The sequence below is a fragment of the Crinia signifera genome, chromosome 9 (assembly GCF_055691185.1).
Source record: "Crinia signifera chromosome 9, ASM5569118v1, whole genome shotgun sequence".
In the NCBI taxonomy this organism is placed as follows: Eukaryota; Metazoa; Chordata; class Amphibia; order Anura; family Myobatrachidae; genus Crinia; species Crinia signifera.
The window spans coordinates 136,810,076-136,832,157 of NC_139225.1; positions in this window are offsets into that span (position 1 = coordinate 136,810,076).

Sequence of the window (22,082 nt, forward strand, 5' to 3'; positions counted from 1 at the left end):
CATTTTGCAAACTACACCCCTTAGGGAATTCATCTAGGGGTATAGTGTACATTTCAAACCCCCAGGGGTTTCACCAATTTTGATACAACTGGGCTGTGCAAATGAAAAATTACATTTTTTTACACAAAAATGCAGTTCTGGCTCAAAATTTTTCATTTTCAGAAGGTATGAAGGAGAAAAAGCACCCCAAAATCTGTGCCCCAATTTCTCCCGAGTACGGCAATGCCTCACATGTGACCAAAAAATACCAGTTGGGTGCATGGCAGGACTCAGAAGGGAAGGAGTGATTTTTGGATTTTGCAGCACAGATTTTGGTGGAATGAATGGTGGGTGCTATGTTGCACCAATACAGTGGAACCCCCCCACAAGTCACCCCATTTTGCAAAGTACACCCCTCAGGGAATTCATCTAGGGGTATAGTGTACATTTCAAACCCCCAGGGGTTTCACCAATTTTGATACAAGTGGGCAGTGAAAATGAAAAAAAACATTTTTTTACACAAAAATGCAGTTCTGGCTCAAAATTTTTCATTTTCAGAAGGTATGAAGGAGACAAAGCACCCCAAAATCTGTGCCCCAATTTCTCCCGAGTACGGCAATGCCTCACATGTGACCAAAAAATACCATTTGGGTGCATGGCAGGACTCAGAAGGGAAGGAGTGATTTTTGGATTTTGCAGCTCAGATTCTGGTGGAATTTTGGTGGGTGCTATGTCGCATTAGCAAGACCCCCCAAGCACCAATACAGTGGAACCCCCCCACAAGTCACCCCATTTTGCAAAGTACACCCCTCAGGGAATTCATCTAGGGGTATAGTGTACATTTCAAACCCCCAGGGGTTTCACCAATTTTGATACAAGTGGGCAGTGAAAATGAAAAAATACATTTTTTTACACAAAAATGCAGTTCTGGCTCAAAATTTTTCATTTTCAGAAGGTATGAAGGAGACAAAGCACCCCAAAATCTGTGCCCCAATTTCTCCCGAGTACGGCAATGCCTCACATGTGACCAAAAAATACCATTTGGGTGCATGGCAGGACTCAGAAGGGAAGGAGTGATTTTTGGATTTTGCAGCTCAGATTCTGGTGGAATTTTGGTGGGTGCTATGTCGCATTAGCAAGACCCCCCAAGCACCAATACAGTGGAACCCCCCCACAAGTGACCCCATTTTGCAAACTACACCCCTTAGGGAATTCATCTAGGGGTATAGTGTACATTTCAAACCCCCAGGGGTTTCACCAATTTTGATACAACTGGGCTGTGCAAATGAAAAATTACATTTTTTTACACAAAAATGCAGTTCTGGCTCAAAATTTTTCATTTTCAGAAGGTATGAAGGAGAAAAAGCACCCCAAAATCTGTGCCCCAATTTCTCCCGAGTACGGAAATGCCTCACATGTGACCAAAAAATACCAGTTGGGTGCATGGCAGGACTCAGAAGGGAAGGAGTGATTTTTGGATTTTGCAGCTCAGATTCTGGTGGAATTTTGGGTGGTGCTATGTCGCATTAGCAAGACCCCCCAAGCACCAATACAGTGGAACCCCCCCACAAGTGACCCCATTTTGCAAACTACACCCCTTAGGGAATTCATCTAGGGGTATAGTGTACATTTCAAACCCCCAGGGGTTTCACCAATTTTGATACAACTGGGCTGTGCAAATGAAAAATTACATTTTTTTACACAAAAATGCAGTTCTGGCTCAAAATTTTTCATTTTCAGAAGGTATGAAGGAGACAAAGCACCCCAAAATCTGTGCCTTAATTTCTCCCGAGTACGGCAATGCCTCACATGTGACCAAAAAATACCATTTGGGTGCATGGCAGGACTCAGAAGGGAAGGAGTGATTTTTGGATTTTGCAGCTCAGATTCTGGTGGAATTTTGGTGGGTGCTATGTCGCATTAGCAAGACCCCCCAAGCACCAATACAGTGGAACCCCCCCACAAGTGACCCCATTTTGCAAAGTACACCCCTCAGGGAATTCATCTAGGGGTATAGTGTACATTTCAAACCCCCAGGGGTTTCACCAATTTTGATACAAGTGGGCAGTGAAAATGAAAAATTACATTTTTTTACACAAAAATGCAGTTCTGGCTCAAAATTTTTCATTTTCAGAAGGTATGAAGGAGAAAAAGCACCCCAAAATCTGTGCCCCAATTTCTCCCGAGTACGGCAATGCCTCACATGTGACCAAAAAATACCATTTGGGTGCATGGCAGGACTCAGAAGGGAAGGAGTGATTTTGGGATTTTGCAGCTCAGATTTTGGTGGAATGAATGGTGGGTGCTATGTTGCACCAATACAGTGGAACCCCCCCACAAGTCACCCCATTTTGCAAAGTACACCCCTCAGGGAATTCATCTAGGGGTATAGTGTACATTTCAAACCCCCAGGGGTTTCACCAATTTTGATACAAGTGTTCAGTGAAAATGAAAAATTACATTTTTTTACACAAAAATGCAGTTCTGGCTCAAAATTTTTCATTTTCAGAAGGTATGAAGGAGACAAAGCACCCCAAAATCTGTGCCCCAATTTCTCCCGAGTACGGCAATGCCTCACATGTGACCAAAAAATACCATTTGGGTGCATGGCAGGACTCAGAAGGGAAGGAGTGATTTTTGGATTTTGCAGCTCAGATTCTGGTGGAATTTTGGTGGGTGCTATGTCGCATTAGCAAGACCCCCCAAGCACCAATACAGTGGAACCCCCCCACAAGTCACCCCATTTTGCAAACTACACCCCTCAGGGAATTCATCTAGGGGTATAGTGTACATTTCAAACCCCCAGGGGTTTCACCAATTTTGATACAAGTGGGCAGTGAAAATGAAAAATTACATTTTTTTACACAAAAATGCAGTTCTGGCTCAAAATTTTTCATTTTCAGAAGGTATGAAGGAGAAAAAGCACCCCAAAATCTGTGCCCCAATTTCTCCCGAGTACGGCAATGCCTCACATGTGACCAAAAAATACCAGTTGGGTGCATGGCAGGACTCAGAAGGGAAGGAGTGATTTTGGGATTTTGCAGCTCAGATTTTGGTGGAATGAATGGTGGGTGCTATGTTGCACCAATACAGTGGAACCCCCCCACAAGTCACCCCATTTTGCAAAGTACACCCCTCAGGGAATTCATCTAGGGGTATAGTGTACATTTCAAACCCCCAGGGGTTTCACCAATTTTGATACAAGTGTTCAGTGAAAATGAAAAATTACATTTTTTTACACAAAAATGCAGTTCTGGCTCAAAATTTTTCATTTTCAGAAGGTATGAAGGAGAAAAAGCACCCCAAAATCTGTGCCCCAATTTCTCCCGAGTACGGCAATGCCTCACATGTGACCAAAAAATACCAGTTGGGTGCATGGCAGGACTCAGAAGGGAAGGAGTGATTTTTGGATTTTGCAGCTCAGATTTTGGTGGAATGAATGGTGGGTGCTATGTTGCACCAATACAGTGGAACCCCCCCACAAGTCACCCCATTTTGCAAAGTACACCCCTCAGGGAATTCATCTAGGGGTATAGTGTACATTTCAAACCCCCAGGGGTTTCACCAATTTTGATACAAGTGGGCAGTGAAAATGAAAAATTACATTTTTTTACACAAAAATGCAGTTCTGGCTCAAAATTTTTCATTTTCAGAAGGAATGAAGGAGACAAAGCACCCCAAAATCTGTGCCCCAATTTCTCCCGAGTACGGCAATGCCTCATGTGTGACCAAAAAGTGGCAGGACTCAGAAGGGAAGGAGTGATATTTGGATTTTGCAGCACAAATTCTGGTGGAATGATGGTGGGTGCTATGTCGCATTAGCAAGACCCCCAAAGCACCAATACAGTGGAACCCCCCCACAAGTGACCCCATTTTGCAAACTACACCCCTCAGGGAATTCATCTAGGGGTATAGTGTACATTTCAAACCCCCAGGGGTTTCACCAATTTTGATACAAGTGGGCAGTGAAAATGAAAAATTACATTTTTTACACAAAAATGCAGTTCTGGCTCAAAATTTTTCATTTTCAGAAGGTATGAAGGAGACAAAGCACCCCAAAGTCTGTGCCCCAATTTCTCCCGAGTACGGCAATGCCTCACATGTGACCAAAAAATATCAGTTGGGTGCATGGCAGGACTCAGAAGGGAAGGAGTGATTTTTGGATTTTGCAGCTCAGATTCTGGTGGAATGAATGGTGGGTGCTATGTGGCATTAGCAAGACCCCCGAAGCACGGTGAAATTATGAACCTAATAATCCATAGATGTGTGGTATATTTTAAAACACTCCTTTATACATAGGCCGGGTTTGTCGGGGCAAGTGTCACACTGGAAAATAGTTTGCTTTCTTATTCCCTTTTTATAGCAAACTTTGCACCTTTTTTGTGTCCTGCCCTTTTTTCCAGTGGAGGGGATTTCATCAGGAAAATGCTGCCCTGGTACAATACGGGGGCCAGTACTAGAAGTACTGGGGCCCTCTGCCTGCTGGTTCCCAAATATTAGGCCCTTTATGACTTCCTCTTGAAAGTGCATAAATGTCCCCCTCTGGCCGGTAGAACGGAATAGCACGTAAGCGTTATACAGTGCCATCTGGATGATATACACGGCCACCTTCTTGTACCAGATTTTTGTTTTCCGCAGGGCACTGTACGGCTTCAGTACCTGATCTGAAAGATCCACTCCGCCCATGTACCTATTGTAATCCAGGATACAATTAGGTTTTGAGGTGTGGGTAGTGGTACCTCGTACAGGGATGGAGGTGGTACTGTCTCCATGAATTGTTGTCAGTATAAGGACATCCCTCTTGTCCTTATATTTGACCAACAACATATTTTCGGTGCATATTCCCCTGCTTTCACCCCTTCTCATTACTTGGGCAATGTGTGCGTTTTTGGGAGGCCTCTTTGGTTCTTGCGCACAGTACCGCAAGCTGCTGTACCTCTTGAACCAAGGGCCTTAAACAGGGGGATGCTAGTGTAAAAGTTATCCACATAGAGGTGATAACCTTTATCCAGGAAGGGGTGCACTAAATCCCAGACAATTTTTCCACTAACACCTACGAGGGAGGGGGGGCATTCTGGCGGTTCAATTCTTGAATCCTACCCTTCATATACCCTAAACATGTGGGTGTACCCTGAGGTGCTTTCACACAGCTTATACATTTTTATGCCATACCTTGCCCTCTTACTGGGAAGGTACTGGCGGAATTTAACCCTTCCTTTAAAATGTATAAGGGACTCGTCAATGCAAATAAATTTTTCAGGGATGTACATCTCTGCAAATTTGGCACTGAAATGATCAATGACCGGCCTGACTTTGAATAGCCGGTCAAAGGTGGGATCATCTCTGGGTGGGCACTGTGCATTATCGGTGTAATGTATAAATTTAAGAATTGTCTCAAAACGAGTCCGGGTCATGGCCATACGGTAAAATGGGGTGCTGTACAGAACATCTGTACTCCAATATTGCCTAATTTCTGGCTTTTTTACTATGCCCATATGAAACACCAGACCCCAAAACGTCATCATCTCTACTGCATCTACAGGGGTCCACCTAGCAAATGATGACGTGGGGTTTTGAGCAATAAACTGCTGGGCATATAAATTAGTTTGGTCCACCATTAAATTTATAAAATCATCAGAGAAAAATAATTTGAAAAAGTCAATTTCTCTGAGACCTGTGGAATCAAATTGGATTCCTGGCATGGCCAAAAACTCAGGAACCTGGGGCTCAAAATTGTCTGGTGGTGGGGTCCATACGAGATCAATTATTGGGGGGGGGTCTCAGCTGCTCTACGGGGGCGTCTTTGAGGGGGTCCCTCATCACCAGAGGAGGAAGAGGAGCTTAAGACGAATCCTTCAAATTCCCCGCTTGCATCACTGGCTGTGTCAGAGTCAGAGGCAAGCATGGCATATGCCTCCTCCACTGAATACATTCTTCTGGATGACTGGGATGACATTTGGGATGACATTTGGGATGACATTTGGGATGCCATTTTTATTTTTGTGTTACTGGTAGTGAAATGTTTCAACACGTGTATAGTGTAGGGGGGGGTACAAACTTTATTTCAACCCGGGGGGTATGTAGTGTGTAGTGTGTATGTAGTGCAGAAAAAAAAAAATACTTTATACAAAAAAAAAAAAATTGAAGGGGTTAAAAAAAATAAAAATTGAAGGGGTTAAAAAAAAAAATTGAAGGGGTTAAAAAAACAAAAAAAAGGTCCTGCGCCAAAAATTGAGCACAGATGTTGGTCAGTAACGTCCGTCACTGAACAGCGCTCAAAGGCAACAGGAATTTGATCAAAAAAAAAAAAAAAAATAGATCAACCCTGTGCCGAAAAAGCTGATCAGTGATGTACGTCACTGATCAGCGCACAGTGGCCACAGGACACCCACAAAATCACAGTGTGTGTAAAAAAAAAATTAAAAAAAGACCACACAAAAACAAAAAAGGTGATCAGTGATGCGACACTGATTACCAGTGAGGGGCAGCAGGTGCACAACCTTTGGTGCAACTGACAGTGCAACTGGCAGCAACTGACAGGTATATATATAAAAAAAAAAAAACCCTGCGCCCCCAAAAAGTTGCTGATCAGCACAGTTATACTGATCAGCACAAAAGGGGGGGTAGCAGACACAAAATATACACTCTCTATCACTCTCTGTCACTATCTCTCTCTATCTCTCTATCTCTCACTATCTCTCACTATCTATCACTCTATGACACTGCAGCAGCAGCACTGACAGTTATATATATAAAATTAAACCCCTGCACCCCCAAAAAGGGGGGGTAGCAGACACAAATCTCTCTATCTCTCTACCTCTCACTATCTATCACTATCTATCACTGTATGACACTGTAGCAGCAGCACTGACAGTTATTTAAACCCCTGCACCCCCAAAAAGGGGGGGTAGCAGACACAAAATATAGCTCTCTCTGTCACTATCTCTCTATCTCTCTCTATCTCTCTCTATCTCTCTCTCTATCTCTCTATCTCTCTATCACACTGCAGCAGCAGCAGGAAGTCCCAAGAAGTCAGATCCAGGAAGCGTCCAGCACGCTACAAGCAGTGATCAGGTGATCAGGTAAGGTATTTGCAAGGATCAGGTAAGTATTAGGCAAGGATCAGGTCGGTATCACGGCAGACAGGCACGGTGACCGTTCTGCACGCTATTCCAGACCGGAATGGCGTCTGCAGCGCAGTCACCGTTAGTTTAAATGTCGCGCCTTGGCTGTGATTGGTCCGTGGGTCCCACGGACCAATCACAGCCTTGGGGGCAGGTGGGGTGAGGGTGGGGTGAGGTGTCATCGTCACCGATGACCCCCTCATGCCCCCTGACGCCCGGCGGTGATTGACACCTGTGTTACCGAGCGTCTGATTCGCTGGTAACACAGGAAAACGCTGTGAATGGCTGTTCACACTGAACAGCCAATCACAGCGATCGCCGACGGGGGGGCGGCATCGCAGCCCCCCCTGGGCATGCAGGGACATGTCTGCTGTCAGGGACAGCAGACATCGTCCCTCTGTCACTGCGTCTCGAGACGCAGTGACAGTTTAAAGTCATGACGTACATTTATGCCATGTGTCGGGAAGTACATCCCGGCCATGACGTAAATGTACGTCAAATGTCGGGAAGGGGTTAACTGTATCCTAACAGTAACACTAACCACAGCCTAACCCTACCCCTAAATGTAACCTAATGGTAACACTAACCACAGCCTCACCCTACCCCTAACTGTCTCCTAACAGTAAAACTAACCACAGCCTAACCCTACCCCTAATTGTATCCGAACAGTAACACTAACCACAGCCTAATCCTACCCCTAACTGTAACCTAATGGTAACACTAACCACAGCCTAACCCTATCCCTAACTGTATCCTAACAGTAACATTAACCACAGCCTAACCCTACCCCTAACTGTATCCTGACCGTAACACTAACCACAGCCTAACCCTACCGCTAACTGTATCCTGACGGTAACACTAACCACAGCCTAACCCTACCCCTAACTGTATCCTAATGGTAACAATAACAACAGCTTAACTCCAAGGGAATTTGTCAAAATTGTTGTAAAAATTGCGAAGCAAACATTTTTATTCCTCACAATGACCTGTAATGTTACCTTTTATAGGAAATACTAGGTGATTCATCGCGCCCTACGGGCGCTCTTCACACCGTCGTAAGGGGCTGCGCCCCCTTAATTTGTGAACATTTGTATATGAGAAAGATGGTTAGAATTGTATGACAGATGCCTGTATTGCAACTTGAGTTATAGGTGAAATGTGTTAAATAGAGAGCATATGATGTGGAAGGGGGTGTGTATTGTTTTGTTTAATTAAAAAGCGGTTACAGAGTAAGATGTACATTGATAGTGTGGATGGTACAGTGACATTTGTGGGTGTGGGGGGGGGCTGTGTGTGCATGTTGTTTAGGTGTGTGTGTGCAATAGTATAGTAGGGTGTTTCTGAGTCAGCGGCTCCCCACTGGCGGAGGTCACGACACAGGAAAACAGGAGGCTGGGTAGTGATAGGGGTGTGTGGGCATAAGGGGGACTAAAGAGGAGGTTGGGAGATACTGTGCAGCTTCTGCCAGTGGGTGAGGGTCCAGCGTGGCAGTACAGGAGTACAGGATGGTGGACCTTAGTCAGTGTCTCCTCCTACTGGGTGGGAGTTCGGGTGCATGAGAGCAGGAAGCTGGGCTATGAGGCATGATAGGGGCATGTGGGCAAAACAGCGTCAGCGACTCCCCAGTGGTGGAAGTTACGGTTCAGGAGAGCAGGAAGCTGGGTAGTGATATGGGTGTGTGAGTATACGGGGGACTAAAGAGGGGCTTAGGGGTGCCATGAATTGCGGGAGGGGCGCGGGGGGTGCTGTGAATCAAGGGAGGGAAGGGGGCGCAGGTGTCGGCGAATCGCGGGAGAGGGCGGGGGTCCGCAAAGCGTGGGAGGGGGCGTGAATTGCGCAAGGGGGGGTTGCGAATCGCGGGAGGGAGGTGCGCGGGGGGTCTGTGAATTGCGGGAGGGGGGGCACGGGGCGCGATGAATCACCTAGTTGGTTCTTGTAGAAGGATGGGAGGATGTTGCTGTCATTCAGAATGCATTTACATAAACAGTAATAGTAGCAGTAAAAGGTCTGACTTAAAACACCTACAGTAAAACAGAACAGGTGTTATATATTATACAAAGAATTGGTTGATGATGTGTAGGTTGACGTGCACATAGTTCATAGTTGTCACTGGAAAAAAATTGCTACAAGAAAAAATCAACACAGAAAGTTCAACACATGTAAATGTTCACATAAGTGTGGCACTTCATCGGTGTCCATGTCGACACATGAGAATGAATATGAAAAAATTAAAAAAAAGAAAAATAAATCTTCAAAAACTCATGTCAACCTTTTTCATTGTCGACCATAGCCGTGGCAGTGTTTTGCATGTGCCATTTAATCCTGGGGTTGCCGTGAATCACGCGCGGGGGTGGGGGGGGGAAGAGAAGGTGAGGGGTGTCCGCGAATCATGGGAGGAGGGGTCGTGGGTGGATGCTGTGAATTGCGGGAGAGGGGGTCGCGGGGGGGGGTGTGGGTGCCGCCAATCGTGGGATGGGGGGCGCGGGGGGTTGCAGTGAATTGCGGGAGGGTGGGTCGCGGAGGCGGGGGGTTGCCGCAATGACAGGAGGGGGGGTCAGGGGTGGGGAATCGCGGTAGGGGGGGTCGTGGGGGGCACCGTGAACCGCGGGAGGGGCGGTCCGGGGGGTTGGCGCGAATCGTGGGAGGGGGGGTCGCGGGGTGCCGCGAATTGCAGGAGGGGGGGTGTCACGGGGTGGGGCCGCGAATCACGGGAGTCACCGGGGGTGCCGCGAATTGCGGGGGGTGTGCTGCAAATCGCGGGAGGGGGGTCGCGGGGGGTGCAGCGAATTGCCACAAGAAATAATCAACACAGAAAGGTCAACACATGTAAATGTTGACATAAGTGTGGCACTTCATTGGTGTCCATGTCGACACATGAGAATGAATATGAAAACATTGAAAAAGTGAAAAAATAAATCTTGTCAACCTTTTTCATTGTCGACCATAGCCATGTCAGTGTTTTGCATGTGCCATTTAATCGTGGGGATGCTGTGAATGGGGGGGGGGGGGGGAAGGGAGGGAGGTGCATACCCAACATGACCCTCCTGGAGAGGGTCATGTTGGGAAGTATGGAGGTGTGGGGCGCTCACCTGGTGTGTCTGGTGAGTAGCTGTGTCTTTGCTGTGTAACATGGAGAGGCAGAGGGTGTCTGGACCTGTCTGTGGGCTCACTGGGCTGGTTCTCTGTCATGTGAGGTGGGGTGAGGGTGTTTGGGGAAGTGGTATTGGTCAGTGCGTAACGGCGCATACACAGAGGGCCATGCTCCGTGCATCGCAAGGAGAGGCTCCTTTAGGAGGCCTGTCCCTGCGTCCAGCAGGTTACACATTGGTGCTGAAAGTCTTGGTTTTGCAAAGCAATTATGGGGGTTAATGGGGGCATTGGTGGTGTGGTGTTGTGGGGTGGGTTTGCTAAAAGTCTTGCTTTTACTAAGCAATTTTGGGCGTTAATGGGGGCGTTGGTGGTGTAGTGTTGTGGGGTGGTGTTATGTAGTGTTATGGATGTTATTGGTGTGCTGTAAGTGTAGATAGGTGTAAAGTGCATGGGGTGGTCTAGTTGTGGCAAGAAAGTGTGTGTGTGTTACAATGGTGTGTACCTTTTATCCGTTGGTGGTATAGATGAGTGGTCTGTTGGTGTCCAAGGCGGGCAATGGTGGCAGGCTTCGGCCACAGTAGTTGTGAGGCTGAAGGGGGTGGCAGGCAGCTGGCTCTGGCGTCCGGGGATGGCATGCATCGGCCACAGTCTGTTTTCATCAGGAGGGGGTGCCAGGCAGTGGGTGCAGGCAACCGGTGTTGCCAGGCATCAGCCACAGTAGTTGTGAAGGTGGGTGGTGTGCCAGGCGGCGTGTGCAGGCTAGCGGCCGCAGGCAGGCTGTGCTGGCAGAAGGGAGTGTGAGGCAGCGGGCGCAAGTTAAAGTCTACTTGCGGGGTGGCTCAGCGTAGGGTTGGCAGCAGGAGTCAGCGGGCGCAGTGTGAAGGCGTCTTGCGGTGCTGCGGGGTGGCTCCGCGCAGGGTTGGCAGCAGGAGGCAGCGGGCGCAGTGTGAAGGCGTCTTGCGGTGCTGCGGGGTGGCTCCGCGCAGGGTTGGCAGCAGGAGGCAGCGGGCGCAGTGTGAAGGCGTCTTGCGGTGCTGCGGGGTGGGTCTGTGCAGGGTTGGCAGCAGGAGGCAGCGGGCGCAGTGTGAAGGCGTCTTGCGGTGTGCGGGGTGGGTCTGCGCAGGGTTGGCAGCAGGAGGCAGCGGGCGCAGTGTGAAGGCGTCTTGCGGTGTGCGGGGTGGGTCTGCGCAGGGTTGGCAGCAGGAGGCAGCGGGCGCAGTGTGAAGGCGTCTTGCGGTGTGCGGGGTGGGTCTGCGCAGGGTTGGCAGCAGGAGGCAGCAGGCGCAGTGTGAAGGCGTCTAGCGGTGCTGCGGGGTGGCTCTGCGCAGGGTTGGCAGCAGGAGGCAGCGGGCGCTGTGTGACGGCGTCTAGCGGTGTGCGGGGTGGCTCAGCGCAGGGTTTGTAGCCGGAGGCAGCAGGCGCTGTGTGACGGCGTCTAGCGGTGTGCGGGGTGGCTCAACGCAGGGTTTGTAGCCGGAGGCAGCGGGCGTTGTGTGACGGCGTCTAGCGGTGTGCGTGGTGGCTCAGCGCAGGGTTTGTAGGCGGAGGCAGCGGGCGCTGTGTGACGGCGTCTAGTGCTGCCATGTGGCTCAACGCAGGAGGCAGCGGGCGCACGGCTGTCTCAGCACAGTGTATGTGCTGACGTGTTCCCGAGACAGTTGTACACTGACTGCCCTGAGCGCAGGAGCCGGGGCACAGGGACCGGGACCGAGAGCGTGGTGGTGCAATAAGGTGTGCGTTATTGCGGGGGTTAGGTGGGGATAGGTGTGGGATGTGCAGGGTTATTTTCTCTTATATATTTGGCTACATTTGTTTTTGCAGGCTGGGTGGTGTGTGACCCCGCCCAGCGTTACAGCCGCAGATGATTGACAGATGTAGCCAAATATATCAGAGATAATCTTTTTTTACACAACATTTTTTTTAAAATCCATATAACAAATGTGAGCGATGCATTTTTAGTTGATATTTTTTGCACATCACTCACAGAGATGTTGGCACTCAAAGGGATAACCATAACCACAGCCTGACCATAACTGCAGCCTAACTGTATCTGCAGCCGAACCGTATCTGCAGCCGAACCGTAACCGCAGCCTAACGTAATGGCAGCCTAGCCGTAACCGCAGCCTAACCATATCTGCAGCTTAACCGCGCCAACTGCATGAGCAGAGAGGTGTGAGGTGGGAAATGCCTCACAGCTGTCCATACAGAGAACCCCCCCCCCTGTGTTGCCTATGCATACAGTGCAGTAATGTAATATCTTATAGGTATACCTTTGACACATTGGGTGAAATGTAATAGGACGAGAGATTCAGAAAGTGAGAGATTTGGTAAGAAATCTCCAGGTTTTTTTAAAGCAGCAATCATTTACACTGCAAAATCAAACTGGTTTTGCAGTGTAAATGATTGCCGCTTTAAAAAACCTGGAGATTTCTTACCAAATCTCTCACTTTCTGAATCTCTCATCCTATTACATTTCACCCAAGGTGTATGTGATGGTCTTATTATATAATATAACCATTAATACACATCACAAAAGTTCCATTTCTTCCCTGTGTAATGGAGAAACAAATGAATAATCTCAGTTTATATGAACGTCCTTCATGTAAAGGAAATATGACATACAGTAAGGATCCTCCTCAGAAAGTGTAAGCAACTGGGGGCATGAGCTAAGAGTTCTGTACCACAGGAACACAACAACTGAAGGAAGGGTTTCAGGTGCTTAATTGCTAACGGGCTGAAGGTTACAATCTTTGAACGCAATGATAACCGAGAAGTAACTGCCAGAGAGAGTCCCTTTGCAATATATATGTAAGAAGCAAAAAAGGCACCAGGAGACACAAAAAAATACTCCAATAACCCTGCAAGGCCATTGTCTGCACGTGACCTAGGTTAAGAAGTATATTGCAGAACATGAGAGCTACCTGCAACTGTGAAAAGGACAGTCAAACGTCATGGTGTAATGTTGGCCATGCATCAAGAAAACCTTTTCCCCATCATGACTGTCACGATATCCCTTCAACTCCCGGCAGTCCAGACTCATGAATTGGTGTTTTTTGTACACACAGAATCCGTGGTATGATCCAGCAACTGCATACAACCGGTCATCTCACGATCGATTGTATGCACCTAAACTGCCTGAAAAATGGCACTCAACTGATGCCTTACGTATGAGCCGTTGAATGACAACCTCAAGACCTGTTCCCAATGACGACCGATCAGAAACACAATATATAATGTGACATTGTCACTGGTATAGTGATGGAAGGCAGGTATATTTCCCCCAGGTTTTAAAAACCCCAGATTTGCTGTTTCTGTTGTGAGCCATTGAGCTCTTTATAAGACCCGGTATAGGGTCCTGGGGTTGGATAAACGGGGGGCACTAAGTAAATACCAGACGCAGACAAGAGTTTGATGTCGGACATTCAGCAGTATTGTCCAGGTCCGGATTTTACCCATACACATATACGGGGACACCTGCCTGAGCACCGAGTCCTGCTGTACGTTCCCATTCGCGACAAAAGCGCAGAGGAGGAAGAGGGGATGGGAAGAGAAGGAGCTGACACTGCTGCCCAACAATGTTTAGTGGGCCCCTTAGTGCCCTCCCCTTTGAGCCAGCTCCCGGATCCCTTGACCCCCTACCTCCCCCCTAGTGATGGCACTGACAGGGCTTCACAAGATATCAGAGTGCAATAAACTCAGGTCCTGAATCCAACCTGTTTGCTAGGCTGCCTATGTTTGTAGCTTAGTGAACTAGTAAACTCATCCTGCTGCCCGAACAAATGCCTGCCCCCCCCCCCCCCCTCACAGATAGCACAAACCCCCTCTCTAACATGCTAGGGGATGTGCACAGTAACACAACCCCTCGCATGCAGCCAAAAGACGGATAAATAATTCAATGGTCCCTAATAAACGTCAGTCTGGACTCACATTTTCTAGTGGTGGAAACATTGAAGAAACATTGCTATCTGAGCCACTGTGAGTAGATCTAGGACTAGCTACCACTAATCTGTGACTTAGAGGGACTAGAAGTGGTCAGAGACCCTCCTCAAAACCCCTGGGCACACCTGCATTTTTCCAACTACATCAGGTTTCCCCTCAGAATCCACCGCTTCCTGATGGTCAAACCTTGGCTACATTGCGTTTATGACCATATGCATTTCCAGTCACTATTTCCCCTAACACAAGCACAATGTGAATGGTAACACACCTCCCGACTGTCCCGAATTTCATGGGACAGTCCCATTTATTGGAGTCTGTCCTGCATCCCACCCGGGGCCAGCAGTTTCCCGCAGTGTGTGTGTGTGTGGGGGGGGGGAGGCAATTGAGAGTCCCCCAGCCTGCCGCAGTAGGGAATAGATGCATCTATGTAGTAAAACAGAGGGGCTGGGGGCATGACCAGCAGCTCACAGAATGCTGGCCACACCCCCTGACTACTGAAAACAGGCCATGGCTTGCGCCCGCGGCATCCCTGTGAGACCACGCCCCTTGCACAGAGGCCACATCCCATTTCTTACCTCCCAACATGACCCACTCCAGAAGGGACAAAGCGCTCTGCTCCTGGTCTTCCTTGCCAGTGGCAATTGCAGAGGTGAGCCTGCACCACTGTCCAATATTCAAATAGGGATGCTACACCTGCCAGTGAGTCCTGGACTGTGGTGTTTCATTTGTGGTGGCATTTGGTGTGAGGCCCAATGTCAGGACCACATAATAGTACACAGATAGCAAGTAATGCTAAATTCAGGATAACAAAATAGAAGCAGGCCAGGTTGTCAGGAACTCTGGATAGCACACCAGTAGCAGATCTATGTTCTGTGTATATTGGTATACATTTGTTTTCTGTATCCTGCCATTCTTCTGCACTACCAGGAGAGATTATGAAACTGAATTAGATCACATATTTAAGGTCCTCTATTTAAATAGAGATGGCTAACTTGTGACCTGCAGGCACATTATGGAATCAGAGGAGCGACTCAGAACCGCTAATTATGGGGGACCGGGTGCGCGGAGTGTGATTGCCCACAACGATTAAGATGTTTGTACCCTCCACTTTCCTTGTCAGCCGGCTTTTGCCTGAACAGACACCGTACTAATCCGTCTTTACAACAATGGGCATTGTAATAAGCCTGTCACTAAGCCGTGTGCAGATTATATTTTGGGGCCAGAACCATTAACATGTGCATGATCTTACATTCACATGACACCAGAGGAATGACTGGTTATTGGCCCTTATTCTGGTCCATTCACAGATTGCCTGCATTCGCACAGGGACCGATGTTGTCTTACTGCGCATGCGCATTTCTGCGCATGTGCATACACAGGGTGCTTGCACCCATGGCAAATGGACCGTTCGCTAGGTACACGCACCCAGGATAGCGGCGGGGGCGGAGAGGGGCATGGGGTAGCAGGAGGCTCCATTAGCATATGGGAACGCACCAGCATTTCATGGACGTTCCCATGAGAAAGCTGGGCGTTCTCATGCTAATGAAGCCATAAAGTGGGTGGTGGGCAGCTGACATCACCGGATGTTAGCTGCCCGCCCATTTCCTTCCCAGCGTGCACACATATGTAACGTTGCTCAGCGCAACCTTACATATGAATGCACCTTCCATATCTGTGGATCATAAAAAACCCAGCCAGCTCTGTCTCTGTGGGTTAAGCCATGTCCCCCTGGCCCTGATTCCCGCACTGGAGGCTTCTGGGTACAGGAAGAGAACCGTGGTTGCAACAACTGCACTCCTTAGATTGATACTGGAGGTTCCTCATTCTAGGGCTGGACATCAGCAGTCCATCATCAAATTACATCTGTGCTTCCGGTATGTGGTCCCTGGGTTGACATTGTCTCGGTTGACATTCATTAGTTTGACCACCATGAGTTTTTCAAGTTCTTTTTGGAAAAAAATATGTTTTTTTTATACTTTACGCAAATTGGCATGTAGTGGGATTATAATAGTGTGCCGAGCGCAGCCTACCACTGCCAGAGGATGCGGTACACTTATACAGTGTCCATGTCAACATAGGTCGACTTAGATGCAAAAAGCTCACGTCGACATCATTTATGTCGACCATGACCATGTCAACCTAAAACTTGTGTCGACCTTCTGTCAATGTCATCCTAGGGTATGTCGACCTAGACATTTTCGGTCCCACGATGTCCATCGTATAGTAAAAGTAACAGAAATGCATCCAAATGCATTGAAATTAGTATCAAACATGATCAATGGCCCCCAAATGTAATTTTTGAGGCTGTACCACCCCCACTATCAACGCGAACCCAAAGCGTGGCGAGCGCAGCGAGCCCGTGAGGGGCGGCGGTACGCGTCCTACAACCTTTTCATACCCCCACTATCCACGTCGGCGTGGAGTTGAGAATAGTAAGTGTGGCGAGTGCAGCGAGCCACCGAGCCTGAACCGTGGCGAGCGGACACGGATACCTTCACAGGTATACGCGTCCCCTCGCGGGCTTCACAGGTGTCGGCGTCCCCTCGCGGGGCTCGCTGCGCTCGCCATGCTTCGGGCTCGGTGGCTCGCTGTGCTCGCCACACTTTCTATTCTCAACTCCACGTCGACGTGGATAGTGGGGGTATGAAAAGGTCGTAGGACGCGTACCACCGAGCCCGAAGGGTGTTACAGCCTAAAAAATGACATTTGGGGGCCATTGAACATGTTTGATACTAATTTCAATGCATTTGGATGCATTTCTGTTAAAAATCGCATGCGATCGCATGCAATTTTTCAAAATGCTTAAAACTGCAAAAATCGCATGCCATCGCATGCCACTACATTTGGCATGCGATGGCATACGATGGGAGCCGTGAAAGTACACAAGTACCACATTTTCTTTTATCTATACCATAATCGTGCTTCCACCATCTAAATCAGGCATGTCCAAACTATGGCTCTGCAGCTGGGGAGAGTCGGCACGTATGAGGAGAGGTTGTCTTCATTCCTAAATATTCAGTAAATATAATGGGGGCAGCATGTGTGGTACACCGGGCACCCAGAACAAGGTCTGACCAGGCCACCATTGTTGGCATGTCCAGTGGTTGATTTCTAGATAAAGTAAAGAAGCTGACCAGGCATAGGCAAAGCTGCTGTGGAACTACACATCCCAGCATGTTCTACCAAGGTTTTTGCATGCCTTAACTACACAACTCTTAAATGGCATGCTGGAAAGTGTAGTTTCACAGCAGATGAAGTGCATACCCTCTAACTGTACCGATACAGCCGTTACATTACCGTTTTTTAATGGACTGTACCGGCTAAAATAAATTGGGTACTTGTTTCCTAGCATGGCGCCCACGATTTTAATCTTGTCACATAGTTTTGATCGCATTTATCGCATCGCATGCGACCAGATCGCATGCGATGTGATCAATGCGATCAAAACTATGATTTTATTTTACAATCACCCTGATGGGTGATTAGTATGTTAAATGCACCCCCATTGTTAACGCCACTATTAACGCCAACCCGAAGCGTGGCGAGCAAGCCCGCGAGGGGCGGCGGTACGCATCCTCCAACCTTTTCATACCCCCACTAGCCACGTCGACGTGAAGTTGATTTTATATAGTGTGGCGAGCGCAGCGAGCCACCAAGTCCGAAGCGTGGCGAGAGGACGTGGATAACTTCACATGTATTACGCGTCCCCTTGCAGGGCTCGCTGTGCTCACCACACTATATAATATCAACTCCACGCCGACGTGGATAGAGGGGGTATGAAAACGTCGGAAGATGCATACCGCCGCCCCTCGCGGGCTCGCTGCGCTCGCCACGCTTTGGGTTGGTGTTAATAGTGGCAGTGGCGTTAACGATGGGGGTGCATATAACATACTAATCACCCATCAGGGTGCATGTACAATGAAACAATCGTTTTGATCGCATCGACCGCATCGCATGCCATTTGAATGGCATGCGATGCAATTTTAAAATTGTACAGTGCTGCTCTTAGGACCCGAAAATCGGGTCCATCGCATACCACTAATTAAGGCATGCGATGGTATGCGATGGGCGCCGTGCTAGGAAACAAGTACCATAAATTGTACCAAATGTACCGGTTTGTGGGTGTAAATTATGTCCAGTCAGTTTAGTGCCCCCCGTTCCTAGTAAAGCCTTGCAGTGCCTCTGCGTCATGACTTCAGCTAAGCCGGCGGCCCCGCTCCCGACGGGCTGTACACACACAGGTCGCCTGGCATGTATCCAATATCTTGGTGCCGCCGCCAGTCTAAAACCATCAGCCGCGCCAATTTACTTGTGGCTACGGAACCCCTGGACTGCGAGGACTATGCTGCCACCACCACCGGAGCGACCTGCGAGCAGCCTGGTGGTGAGTGGTGACCAGGCACCGGTGAGGGAAGCCGCAGCCGACTATTCAGATGTAGCGGGGAGGACTCACTATTGTCAGTCACTCGGACTGCGCAGAAGCCTAGTCAAGGGGCTCACCCTCATAATTAAGCACTGCCATGTATAAAAATGATTCCACAGATGATCTGACAATGCAGAATTTAATGATTCTGAAAGGTAACATGGCCAAATCCCCTTTACCTGTGGCTACTCCCTCTTTACCCATGACCACGCCCTCTTTTCGATTGTTTACCTGTTTCTGCCCTCCAAATTTTGAAGGGTATGGAAGTGTCGTAAATTGTCTATCCCTGTAGACTGCGCTACATACTGATACGTAAAACTGATGGAGCTCTATGGGAAGTTCCCTACTTTATCTCTCACTGCCGAGCTATGCCGACCCTGCTCCCGAACACGCAAGAGCGTGCGAGGGGGCGGAGCCACAAACATAGTTTTAAGACCCCATAACTAAGCAGTGCCCAACATCACAGGATAGATTAGAACAGAAAAGCCTTTACTGATTGTAGCATAAGGTGGCACAGGGTACAATCAGGCCTGGCGACAATGTGTAGTGTAAATAATGGCGGTGGTGCTTACATTATGCCAGGTGGCTATATCCTATGCACATACAGTTATGTGTACATGTGCTGGCAGGTAATATGGGGCGAGATGTATGACACCTTTCATAGAGACACAGAGGTCAACTTACATAGATGGGAGTTCTGTCAAAGATGGGATGTTGCCCATAGCAACCAATCAGATTTGACTTCTTATTCATTTAGCAGCTTCTAGAATATAATAGATAGAAAATGATTGGTTGCCCATAGCAACATCCCATCTCCAGCAGACCTCCCATCTTAGTAAATTTACACCACAGTGGAGAAGTTGTCCCTAGCAACCAGTCAGCTTCTGTCCCTTACATATTATACTGGATAAAGGACAGCTAGAAGCGGATTTAATATTATGGGTAACATCTCAGCCTTGATACATCTCCCCCTATGAGAGAGCGGGGGAGGTCAGTCGGCAGTTGGATGGCCCAGTCTGCTCTCTGCTGCAGCTGTTATGTTAGTCAGTTAGGTTTTGATGCTTTTGTGCTGACATGTAAAACATGATTAATGATTACAGAATCTGCTCAGTAATAACCATCTTTTATCACTGCTACATCTCAGTAGGATCCAGATTTTGATTGGTTTATACAAGAAATCTTATGTTACACTTTTTTCAAACAGTCACAGTATTGCCCAGGCATTGTGATGTCACCATTGTGATGTCAGATAAGCTCCTCCCCAGCCAGCTTACACTCACACCTTGGCTATATTGAAAGGTGATAGGATCAGTCTTCGGATGGACCCAAAACTACTTAAAGAAAAACCGTTCTGTGCCCGTGTGGCACCACTCCCAGGCTGCCAAGTGCGCATGGAGCCAACTGTAAAGCACGTGGAGCCCCCTGTGAAGCCTTTGGAGCCATTACATCAACCCATGGGGCGCTTCTATGGAGGTGCACCACGCAACCGTATACTGCATCACAAATTGTCTGTAGAGCCTCCACCTCGTGTCTTTCTACCACCTTTGAAGGGTGTGGAGCCCGTTGTGACGTATGTGCAGCCCCTTGTGAGGCCTGTGGAGCCCCTTGTGAGGCATGTAAAGCGCATGGAGCCCCCTGTGAGATGCCTGAAGCCTCCTGAGAAACCTGTGGAGCTCCCTGTGAGGTGCATGAAGCCGCCTGTGAGGGGGGTGGAGCCTCCTGTGAGGTGCATGAAGCCCCCTGTTAGGGGGGTGGAGCCTTCTGTGAGGTGCATGAAGCCGCCTGTGAGGGGGGTGGAGCCTCCTGTGAGGTGCATGAAGCCCCCTGTTAGGGGGGTGGAGCCTCCTGTGAGGAGCATGAAGCCCCCTGTGAGGGGGGTGGAGCCTCCTGTGAGGTGCATGAAGCCCCCTGTGAGGGGTGTGGAGCCTCCTGTGAGGAGCATGAAGCCCCCTGTGAGGGGTGTGGAGCCTCCTGTGAGGAGCATGGAGCCCCCTTTGAAGGATGTGGAGCCCCCTGTAAAGCCGGTAGAGCCCGATTTGATGCCGGTAGAGCCATTATACCACTTCAGCGATCGCTTCCATGGCCGTATACCACGGGATGCTATCCCACTTCCAGCTCGTACCCCTATACAGCTCATCAACATCCCTTCACTGCCCTCTCCACCCATCCACCCACCTGCACTAAGAGTTTCTCATATTCTCCGTGCCATCTTCCCCAAGTCTCAGAAAGTCATCTGTCCATCTTGTACAAGACGTCGGGGTGTCCTGGTCGCGGGATAAGGAAATAACATTTGGTAAGTAGAGAGGGGCGCGGTTGTGTCCATAGATTATGTAAAACCTTATTAATATGAATAAGAATACATGTCTGCAATAATTACCCTGCATTTAATTGCACAGCAAAGATAGAACGTCAGTGTACAATGTACTGAGTGGACAAGTCTTCTGCCGCTGTAATTATAGGGAAAATAATCTAAGTTACAAAACACCCCGAGTATTGCTAATATTATTATTATTACACATTTACATCCCACGACAGAAGATGTGTCGCTGTGAAACGTGCCGCTCAGTATATATATATATCCTGTAGTGTAAGAGGTTAGGAGAGGTGATGCTGTGTCATATACACAGGTATGTATATACTGTATATAGAGATATTATGTACATAGGGCCTAATTCAGACCTGATTGCACCGCTGTGAGTTTGCAGCGGCCAGCATTCAGTAAGACTCCGCCCTGCCAGAGTGAAATCCCGCCTTGTGAATGAATGTGTACACTATGGGAATGATGTGTACGGAATCGCAGCCGAGTGACAATATCCAAATCCCATCACTAGCCGCTCACCATCGTATGATTTTTAAACTGGGACCCAGTCGTCTCCCAGTGTTTTTGTTCGGGCACGTCTGAGTTTTTCTTAACACTCCCATGAAACGTCAGGTTACCACCCCCAGGCGCCTACTTCCTGTCAGTCACCTTCTGAATGGCTAGCAAAGGAAAAAAGTAGCAGGATTTTTTCATGGCCGTACGCATGCGCAGTGTATCGATAATCGGCTGCTGTATGAATGAAGGCCTGAATCAGGCCCATAGAGTCAGAATGTGTCCCAGTTTTATTTTCAGGAGAATTCCTCTGGGATATCGTCACATCTTATTTATTCCCCCTTTCTCCATCTCTCTGCAGCTATAGGAGACGTATTGGAGGCACTCAGAGGAGCTGCTCTGGGGAATCCTGAGCATGGACTACAGATGTGACATACAGATGTGGTGTCGGCAGTGACAGGAGGATTAGGGGGGACAGAGCAGAGACGTGAGAACACAGCAGAAGTGCCGTCTCCTTACTTCCAGAAATACCTCGTTATTTTAATAAACGTTTTCTGGTTTTCACCTGAGCTGCCACTGGGTTAAGCTTCAGCATCATGTATGGTGTAAGGCAGTGTGAGAGGGCATCGGTGGTGTATGATGGCGGAATGTATTGTGTATAAATTGGCGTTTGTTTTCAATCTTTGCTTCCTGTTGTCCCGATTGGTTGCCCGCT